Raw genomic sequence first — 10251 nt, forward strand, 5'->3', positions numbered from 1 at the left:
GCAAGGGATCCCTGATCAGGGCACTCATATTTTATGAGGTGCACCTAGCTGACCTCATTATAATCGTTACATCTGTGCCCCTCTGACTCTGAGGACATTGGCTGGTTATTTTAATTACAGCTCCTCAGGGATGTTTGAGCACCAGGTCAGGTTCTTCCAACTCTCCCTCTGATACGGATGCCATGTAATGCACAGTAGCTCGTATATTATGCCAGGGCTGTCTCAGAAGAAATTCACTCTCCTCTGCATGACAAAGGTGTCAAGGGGATGGCATCTGCTATGTCCGTCTCAGATGGCATCTTCAATGTGTAATGGAGAGGGAACCCATGGATTCTGGAACAGTCTGAAAGGCTGTTCAGGACCTGTCTGCTTCCCATTTTGCTCCCACATTGTTTGTGAGTTTGCAGCTGTGATACGGTCCATACGCTTCTTCAGGATTGCCATTTCTATACAAACTTTATATGTCATTGGACCTGACCTCACATTGGCCATGCTTCTTACCCTGCAGGGCCATTCTTGTGGTTCCAACACCGAAACTTTGTTACCTGAAATAAACTGTCTCTCTTGCCTAACAAAGTTTTGTGTCCAGTGTTGATGTTCCCGATGCTGCTTTGCCCTTCACTCCACAGCTGGGAAGATCAGATTTAACATTGTTCAGAGTCTTCTCTCTATTAACAACTCTGCTGGAGCTATTCTGTAGTTACTTGAGCGGTAGCTCCAATAATCAGCTAGGAATTAGGAGAGTTTGGTACCTAGTGAATCTGTAGGGTGTTTTTTTAAGCCTGCCTCCAAAGTTTGGGCTGCTCTTTCTGCCAGCCCATTGAAAGATACATGTCATTATATGATAATAAAATGTGAGGCTGGATGAACACAGCAGGCCAAGCAGCATCTCAGGAGCACAAAAGCTGACGTTTCGGGCCTAGGCCCTTCCTCAGAGAGGGGGATGGGGGGAGGGAACTGGATTAAATAGGGAGAGAGGGGGAGGCGGACCGAAGATGGAGAGTAAAGAAGATAGGTGGAGAGGGTGTAGGTGGGGAGGTAGGGAGGGGATAGGTCAGTCCAGGGAAGACGGACAGGTCAAGGAGGTGGGATGAGGTTAGTAGGTAGCTGGGGGTGCGGCTTGGGGTGGGAGGAAGGGATGGGTGAGAGGAAGAACCGGTTAGGGAGGCAGAGACAGGTTGTACTGGTTTTGGGATGCAGTGGGTGGGGGGGAAGAGCTGGGCTGGTTGTGTGGTGCAGTGTGGGGAGGGGATGAACTGGGCTGGTATAGGGATGCAGTAGGGGAAGGGGAGATTTTGAAACTGGTGAAGTCCACATTGATACCATATGGCTGCAGGGTTCCCAGGCGGAATATGAGTTGCTGCTCCTGCAACCTTCGGGTGGCATCATTGTGGCAGTGCAGGAGGCCCATGATGGACATGTCATCAAGAGAATGGGAGGGGGAGTGGAAATGGTTTGCGACTGGGAGGTGCAGTTGTTTGTTGCGAACTGAGCGGAGGTGTTCTGCAAAGCGGTCCCCAAGCCTCCGCTTGGTTTCCCCAATGTAGAGGAAGCCGCACCGGGTACAGTGGATGCAGTATTCTGCAAAGCGGTCCCCAAGCCTCCGCTTGGTTTCCCCAATGTAGAGGAAGCCGCACCGGGTACACCTCCGCTCAGTTCGCAACAAACAACTGCACCTCCCAGTCGCAAACCATTTCCACTCCCCCTCCCATTCTCTTGATGACATGTCCATCATGGGCCTCCTGCACTGCCACAATGATGCCACCCGAAGGTTGCAGGAACAGCAACTCATATTCCGCCTGGGAACCCTGCAGCCATATGGTATCAATGTGGACTTCACCAGTTTCAAAATCTCCCCTTCCCCTACTGCATCCCTATACCAGCCCAGTTCATCCCCTCCCCACACTGCACCACAAAACCAGCCCAGCTCTTCCCCCCCACCCACTGCATCCCAAAACCAGTCCAACCTGTCTCTGCCTCCCTAACCGGTTCTTCCTCTCACCCATCCCTTCCTCCCACCCCAAGCCGCACCCCCAGCTACCTACTAACCTCATCCCACCTCCTTGACCTGTCCGTCTTCCCTGGACTGACCTATCCCTACCCTACCTCCCCACCTACACCCTCTCCACCTATCTTCTTTACTCTCCATCTTCGGTCCGCCTCCCCCTCTCTCCCTATTTATTCCAGTTCCCTCCCCCCATCCCCCTCTCTGAGGAAGGGTCTAGGCCCGAAACGTCAGCTTTTGTGCTCCTGAGATGCTGCTTGGCCTGCTGTGTTCATCCAGCCTCACATTTTATTATCTTGGAATCTCCAGCATCTGCAGTTCCCATTATCTCTGTCATTATATGATGAATACCATTGCCTTTAGGAAATACTCAAATTCCCTGCTGGTAAACAATGGCCCATGGCCAGCAGGGAATCCATGCATCACAAAAGATATACACAGTTTTTCTATCGCTGTCCCTGTGTTTGACAAATGAACTCCGTGCACATGTCCAGCCACTTTGAGTGGGCATCCACAATGACTAAGAACATTGAACCCGTGAAAGGACCTGTATAGTTAATGTATAACTGAGTCCAAGGTTTATCTGGCCATTTCTACAAATGTGGTGATCTGCTAGAAGTAGGTTTTGTCTTTGTTAGCACTCTGGGCACTGCCCCACCAACACGGCTATGTCTGCATACAATCCTGGCCTTCAGGCATAACTTCTCATCAACATCATTTTCGGTTTCTCTGGATGATCCTGGTGGAGTTCAACCAGTATCTAGATTGCTTAGGACAATCTCTCTTGCTCCCCTTAATAAAATGTCATCCTTGACTGTGATCTGGTCTCTCCAGGCCCAAAAGATTTTCAGTTCTGGTTCTAATAGCCTTTTAGTTTCCCCCATCAACAATTGCTGTTTCAGTTTTATCAGGGCCAGATCCCTCTGTACCAAAGCCTGGTATTGTTAGCTGTGGCTGGAAGTGCATCCAGAAAATTTAAACCCATTATGGACTCTTCCAGTTGTATCACTACCAGGGTCGTAGTTGCCAGTGGGAAGCAGATCAATGCTTCCGCATGTTCCAACTTGTAATTCTATGTGCTTAGAATTAGAGCCCACTGCCAAAATTGGCCTAAAGCTATGGGTACGCTGCCGTGTTCTTTTTAAGTAGACCTAGTAGGGGTTTGTGGTCCATCATTATTACAAATTTACATGTGTAATTGTATTGGTGGAACTTGCTGACTCTAAAGTTGGTTGCCAGACTTTCCTTCTCTATCTGGGAAATTTACAATCCTGTATTAGCCAAAATCCTGAATGCATATGTTGTTGAGCATTTCTCTCCATTGGGCCACATATGAGCTAATACTACCCTGATGCCATGCAGGGAAGCATCACATGTCAATACCCGATCTTGTTTGGCATCATGTTGTGCCAACACCTTAGAGGGTGATAGCTGTTTCTTTCACTTTTCTGAAAGGTGGTTTGGCTCCACAACCATTTCTAAGGCTGATTATCTTTTTAAGAGTTGATGCAAAGGTCCTAACACGGAGGCCAGGTTATACATGAACTTTCTCTATTAGTTCACCAGCCCAAGGAAAGATACAAACTTCAGTACAGTTGTGGAGCCAGAGCACATTTGATTGCCCTCACTTCACCTTCTTATGGGTGTAACACCGTCTTGTTGACTTTGTAGCCCAAGTAAATTATTTAGGGTGCCTGGAACACACGTTTTCCTTTCTTGGGCATATAACCAGCTGGGATAAAATGTCTAAGGACTACATCCAAGTTCTCAAAGTGTTCTTCATTAGCCTACTCTGTTATTAGCATCTCGTCTAGATAAATGGCGACCTGGGGTAGACCTTGTGAAATGTTCTCCATTGTCCTCTGAAAGGTTGCACAGGCTAATAATACCCCAAATGCCAGTCTCATATATTGGTACAAACCCTTATGTGTATTAATTGTTGTACACTTCTGGGAAATCCTCATCCGACCTCAGCTACAGGCACCAGACTCAACACCAGGCTCATGTCTAGCTTCGGGAAGGTGAGATCTGCAGCCAGTTTTGTGTATAAATCCTTTCTGTGAGGGATTGGGTATTTATCCAGCTGCAAGAAATGATTTATCATTTATCGGAAATCCCCAAAAAAGCGAACTAACCCATTAGGCTTCACAATCTGTATGATCAGTGCTACCCATTTCGTAAACTGCACCGGTTTGATGTTTCTTTTGCATTCCAGCCTCCTGATTTCTGCCTCCACTTTTGCCCATAAGGCAAATGGCACTGGATGGGCCTCGCAGAATCATAGAATTCCTTCCTGGTCAACATGCAAGATGGCCTTGGCTCCTTTGATAGCCTCTAGACCTTCCTGAAAAACATTCAGGTATTCAATTAAGACATCACTCAGGCAGCCATTTTGTAATCAAAAAGTGCTGAGCCAATCCAGGTGAATCTTTCTCAACCAATTTCACCCGATCAAGCTAAAGCCTAGATCGTTTACTACAATCAGTGGTAACTGAGCCAGATACTTCTCATAACAGACCAGAACCAAAGTTGTGCTCTTAACCTGTAAAGTTCTCCGGTATAGATTCCCAGTCCAGCCAAGGTCTTGCCCAAACTTAAGGATTGGAGTCCAGAGTGAATTTTGTTAAAGAGGTAACAACATGCAGAGCTGGGTGAACACAGCAGGCCAAGCGGCATCAGAGGAGCAGGAAGGCTGAAGTTTTGGGCCTAGACTCTTCTTCCGAAAAGACCCTTCTTCAGAAAAGACCCTTCTCCGTTACAATTTTAACCCCACTGCGAAGCCTCTTCTAAGGATGCCTACCCTGGAGAAGTTACTGCTGTGCTCATCCAGCTCTACACCTTGTTATCTCAGATTCTCCAGCATCTGCAGTTCCTACTACCTCTGAATTTTGTTAAAGACTGGTTCTGTGATCACTGAGAACACTGTGCCAATACTGACTTCCAATAGAACTGGGTGACCATTTAACCAGACATTTATTTTGTTAGCGATAATGGGAACTGCAGATGCTGGAGAATCCAAGATAACAAAGTGTGGAGCTGGATGAACACAGCAGGCCAAGCAGCATCTCAGGAGCACAAAAGCTGACGTTTCGGGCCTAGACCCTTCATCAGAGAGGATTTATTTATTTTGATAGGTTCTGATTTAGATGTTGCTAACGAACGTGACTGTTCCAAACCAGATATAGGAGTAATCTCCTGGTTACCAGCCTCTGAGTTCTCCGACCTAATTTAGGCCTGGTGAGACTGCCGCTACCATGGCTTGCTGGCCCAGATCCTGAAAAAAAATAACCATTTGGCCAAGGTTTGGCTTTGTTTTGGAAATGCTGTAGGCTGACCTGTAGTCTCTCTGTTGAGGAAATATCCTGAGTGAGGCTATGCCATTGCTTTTACAATGCAAGACAAGGCAAGCAAAGCAGGGGAGCTATCAACGTGTAGACAGGCATAGGGTGAGTAAGCACTAGGAGAGTGAATGAGTGCTGAGATGCAGCTTGTTGCAGACTGAGAACTGATGATGACCCTGAGCTCAGAGTGTCCTTATAACAGCATTTCAATGTTCGATTCCAGTGCACCTGACTCCAACCATGAATCACTTTAATATGAAACATCTTTCAAGTGGGTCAGAGAGGTGCCTTGAGGGTTCTGAGAGGTTGGCAGGCGTCAGGTGGTAGCATTTTTGTATAACAGGTGTCTGTGTGACATCAGTAATGACGGAGTACAATCTGAGCTGTTGATGCTGGTAACCAAAAGGCAGGAAGGAGGAGCAAGTACCAAGCTGGAGTAACCAAATACCCACTCTGGCTAAGATAACAAAGTGTAGAGCTGGATGAACACAGCAGACCAAGTAGCATCAGAGGAGCAGGAAAGCTGACGTTTCAGGCCTAGACCCTTCTTCAGAAAAAATACAGAAAATCCTCTCTGGCTGTCATGTGAGGGAGAATCAACATCTAGTCTCTTCACATCAGGTGATAGAATTGGAAGCTGCAGTAAATGAGGTGAAATTTGCTATTAATAAGGGTGATAGCAAGCAATAATCCCACTCAATAGGCATCTCACCTCTACCTAGTGGGATTCCCGTCTCGACTCCGGGGACTCTGTTGGAAAAAGCAGGTAGTTGCTCCTGACGTCGAGAAAGATTTCACTGGACTGCTCACATGATTCTCCCAGATTTCTCATCATAGCCCACATCATTCATGACCCTGCAAGATTCCATCCTTCAAGTCTTTTTCTGAACTTGACAAGCAGTATAATCAGTTTTGGGAAACCACTGTCTTTATGACAAGATAGGTGCAGGGGAGCCCTGTTTTAACACCACCTAATAATGTGCTCACCCTGCATTGTTGCTTGATAATTCAAATAAGCAGCAATTCATGTAGGAGGAAAGTCCCTCACAGTATCACACCAAGTATAATTAAGTTTGTCAGAAATTTGCAAAAAGCCTGAGGAGTATATCGAAAAGGTTTCATTAGTTTGACTGCAAGCAGGTTAAACTTACTGGTCAAGTTCCTGAGAACATTCAAGAGGCTCCCCAATAACATACAGTTTAGTAAGTGTTTAGCACTGATGCTGGAGATCTTGTAGTGACGGTAGTGTTCCACCTTTAGAGAATTGGGTTCAAGTGTCGCCTGCTCCAAAGGTGTACCGTAACCTGTCTGAACAGTTTGATTAAAACAGACGATATGTATTTGCTTTGATAATCAGTTAATGCAGCCACATTTTGTTAAGATGCAGATCAGGGAGCCTTTCAATATGAAAACATTGCCTTAACACATTCCTTTCTCATTAGCTTTGAGTGAAATTTCCCTACTGAACATTCCTGCAAGGTAAACCATTGAAAAACTCATGGAACATTCCACAAGATGTTTTGAACCTGAAATATCTACTGAACTCATGAAAATATTTACTTTCAGGAGCATGAGAACGAAGGATATTATTAAAACTACAAAGGGTTCAGAGGACATTGACCAGGATGTTGCCAGGAATGGAAGGTTTGAATTATAAAGGAACGCTGGTTTGGCTGGGACTTTCTTTCACTAGCGAATGGGAGGTTGAGAGGCAACATTACAGTGGTTTGTAAAATCATGAGGGGTATAAATAGGCTTAATGGTTAGGTGCATTTTCACAGATGGTGGAATTTCAAAACTAGGGGGCGCATTTTTAAAGTGAGCAGATTAAGATTTAAATAAGAGGCAAATTTTTCACACAGTGGGTGGTTCATGCGTGGAATGAACTTCCTGAGGAAGTGGTGGATGTGGGCACAGTTACATTTAAAAGACACTTAGAAGTACACACATAGGAAAAGATTCGGAGATATATAGGCAAGGAGCAGGTAGGTAAGACTAGTTTAGTGTGGGATTATGTTCAGCATAGACTATTTGGACTGAAGAGTCTGTTTCCATGCTGTATGACTCTATATTGCTGTAATGTCACAGATGGGTATTCCAGAACAACAGGTCTGATTGGGGGAAACAACTGCCTTTCCATCATGACAGACAACAAAACTTGAATTCAATGCAAATAATCTGGAATTAAAAGCTATTCTACTAATCACCACGAGAAGGTGACCAAACAGGTAGATGAGAGTAAACTGGTTGATGTGGTGTATATGGATTTCAGCAAGGCGTTCGATAAGGTTCCCCACAATCGGCTATTGTACAAAATGCGGAGGAATGGAATTGTGGGAGATATAGCAGTTTGGATCGGAAATTGGCTTGCTGAAAGAAGACAGAGGGTGGTAGTTGATGGGAAATGTTCATCCTGGAGACCAGTTACTAGTGGTGTACCGCAAGGGTCAGTGTTGGGTCCACTGCTGTTTGTCATTTTTATAAATGACCTGGATGAGGGTGTAGAAGGATGGGTTAGTAAATTTGCAGACGACACTAAGGTTGGTGGAGTTGTGGATAGTGACAAAGGATGCTGTAGGTTGCAGAGAGACATAGATAAGCTGCAGAGCTGGGCTGAGAGGTGGCAAATGGAGTTTAATGCAGACAAGTGTGAGGTGATGCACTTTGGTAGGAGTAACCAGAAGGCAAAGTACAGGGCTAATGGTAAGATTCTTAGTAGTGTAGGTGAGCAGAGAGATCTCGGTGTCCATGTACACAGATCCTTGAAAGTTGCCACCCAGGTTGACAGGGCTGTTAAGAAGTTATACAGTGTTTTAGCTTTTATTAATAGAGGGATCGAGTTCCGGAACCAAGAGGTTATGGTGAAGCTGTACAAAACTCTGGTGCGGCCGCACTTGGAGTATTGCGTACAGTTCTGGTCACCGCATTATAAGAAGGATGTGGAAGCTTTGGAAAGGGTGCAGAGGAGATTTACTAGGATATTGCCTGGTATGGAGGGAAGGTCTTACGAGGAGAGGCTGAGGGACTCAAGGCTGTTTTCATTAGAGAGAAGAAGGTTGAGAGGTGACTTAATTGAAACATATAAAATAATCAGAGGGTTAGATAGGGTGGATAGGGAGAGCTTTTTTCCTCGGATGGTGACGGCGCGCACGAGGGGGCATAGCTTTAAATTGAGGGCTGAAAGATATAGGACAGATGTCAGAGGTAGTTTCTTTACTCAGAGAGTAGTAAGGGAATGGAACGCTTTGCCTGCAACGGTAGTAGATTCGCCAACTTTAGGTACATTTAAGTCGTCATTGGACAAGCATATGGACGTACATGGAATAGCGTAGGTTAGATGGGCTTGAGATCAGTATGACAGGTCAGCACAACATCGAGGGCCGAAGGACCTGTACTGTGCTGTTATGCTCTATGTTCTATGTTCTATGTAGCCAATGTCAGTTGTCGTAAAAACCCTAATGATCCTTCAGTGACGGAAATGTGTTGTTCATACCTGGTTTGGCAGACTCCAGGCCCAAAACAATGAGATTGACTCTTAGCTACCCTTTGGAATAACTTTGCAAGTCACTAAGTTCCAAGGAAACAATTGATGCGCAACAAAATATTGTCCTAGCCAACAACACACACATCCCATGAACAAAAAATATATTGCACACATTATTCATATTTTCATGATCTCCTTAACTTTATGCCTTGAATGGAATTATTACATTTTTTCAAGGCAGTACTATACTTGTGAATCTTTTATTCAACTGAAGTAGAAAGCTATTTATCTCCAACAGCCTATGTGAAACCACAAATACAATTCTAAGGCGACTGTTGATTGAAACGTTAATGAAGAAAGCAAACAAATTGTTTTGATGTTCATTTATGTTGGTTACTCGTCCTGCAATACTTCAATTTTCAATTCTTTTACTTTGTTCCTAATCTCTATAATATCTTCTAGCCATACAATTCTCTGGGAAATATCACTTTGGTAAATTTTATTGCACATTCTCATTCTCGACATCTTCATATCATGATTACAAAGGCCAGACCTGAGCATTATAATCTATGGTGCAATTTTTGACATATATTTTAGCTGCTAAGGAGCATCTATGTGATTTAAGTTGGGCTCTATATCTTCCATGACAGCTTAGCTCACGTTTCAAGCTAGAAGCCATTTTGCTAAAGGAGTTGATCTTCAGAACTAAGGGGTAATCAGACTAAGGGTCTGATTGACAATGAAATTGCCTGCCAGACTCATTAAAAAGACCAGTTCCATTTTCACGGCTAACACCTTGTGATTTTGTGCATTTTAAAATTGAAGTAATTGTCCCGAACCTCAAAAAAAGACATTTCTAAGCTGAGACAAGAAGACAGTTACTTCATGGAATGGCCAGTTTCTTGCAACATCCATCAATGGAACTGTGTGTTTTTCAAGAATATCTCCATCTCTGAACAAGTAGTAATCCTGATCATCAAAGACAACTTTAGCCCCTCCATATTCTTGAGAGTAGAACTGTTATACCACCTTGTACATTAACTGGGTGAATGTCACCATTCTTTACTTGGTTGCCAGATCCAACCACACAAACCTTGCTTGAAACACTTTGTCCTGGGATTTTTCTGGAAGCATGAAGTTGTCTTTTGCATCCCATTCCACTAAAGTATGGTCGAAGAGAGGAAGAAACATTTTAAGCAGCTGACCAGCCATGCCTGCTGCCACTTCTAGGAAGCACTAGAAATGAGAAACTTCCCTGTAGCAGCGGGTAACACTTTATTTAATATATCTTCTAACAAAGGCCAGCTAAATAGAGAGTGAATAAATCACAGTTGAGATAGCAAGCGATGTTTAAAGCTATGCTCAAATTTTACAGTTGAAAATTACAGATCCAATGATTGCATTTGAAAAGGAATAATAAA

The 10251-nt window shown here is 44.4% G+C and overlaps 1 pseudogene; it reads right to left on the minus strand.

Moving 5' to 3' along the window:
* Positions 1–9670: 9670 nt before the first annotated feature.
* Positions 9671–10042, minus strand: LOC125458426 (10 kDa heat shock protein, mitochondrial-like; annotated as a pseudogene).
* Positions 10043–10251: the final 209 nt, after the last annotated feature.

Source organism: Stegostoma tigrinum, chromosome 13 (assembly GCF_030684315.1).
Source record: "Stegostoma tigrinum isolate sSteTig4 chromosome 13, sSteTig4.hap1, whole genome shotgun sequence".
Taxonomy (NCBI): Eukaryota; Metazoa; Chordata; class Chondrichthyes; order Orectolobiformes; family Stegostomatidae; genus Stegostoma; species Stegostoma tigrinum.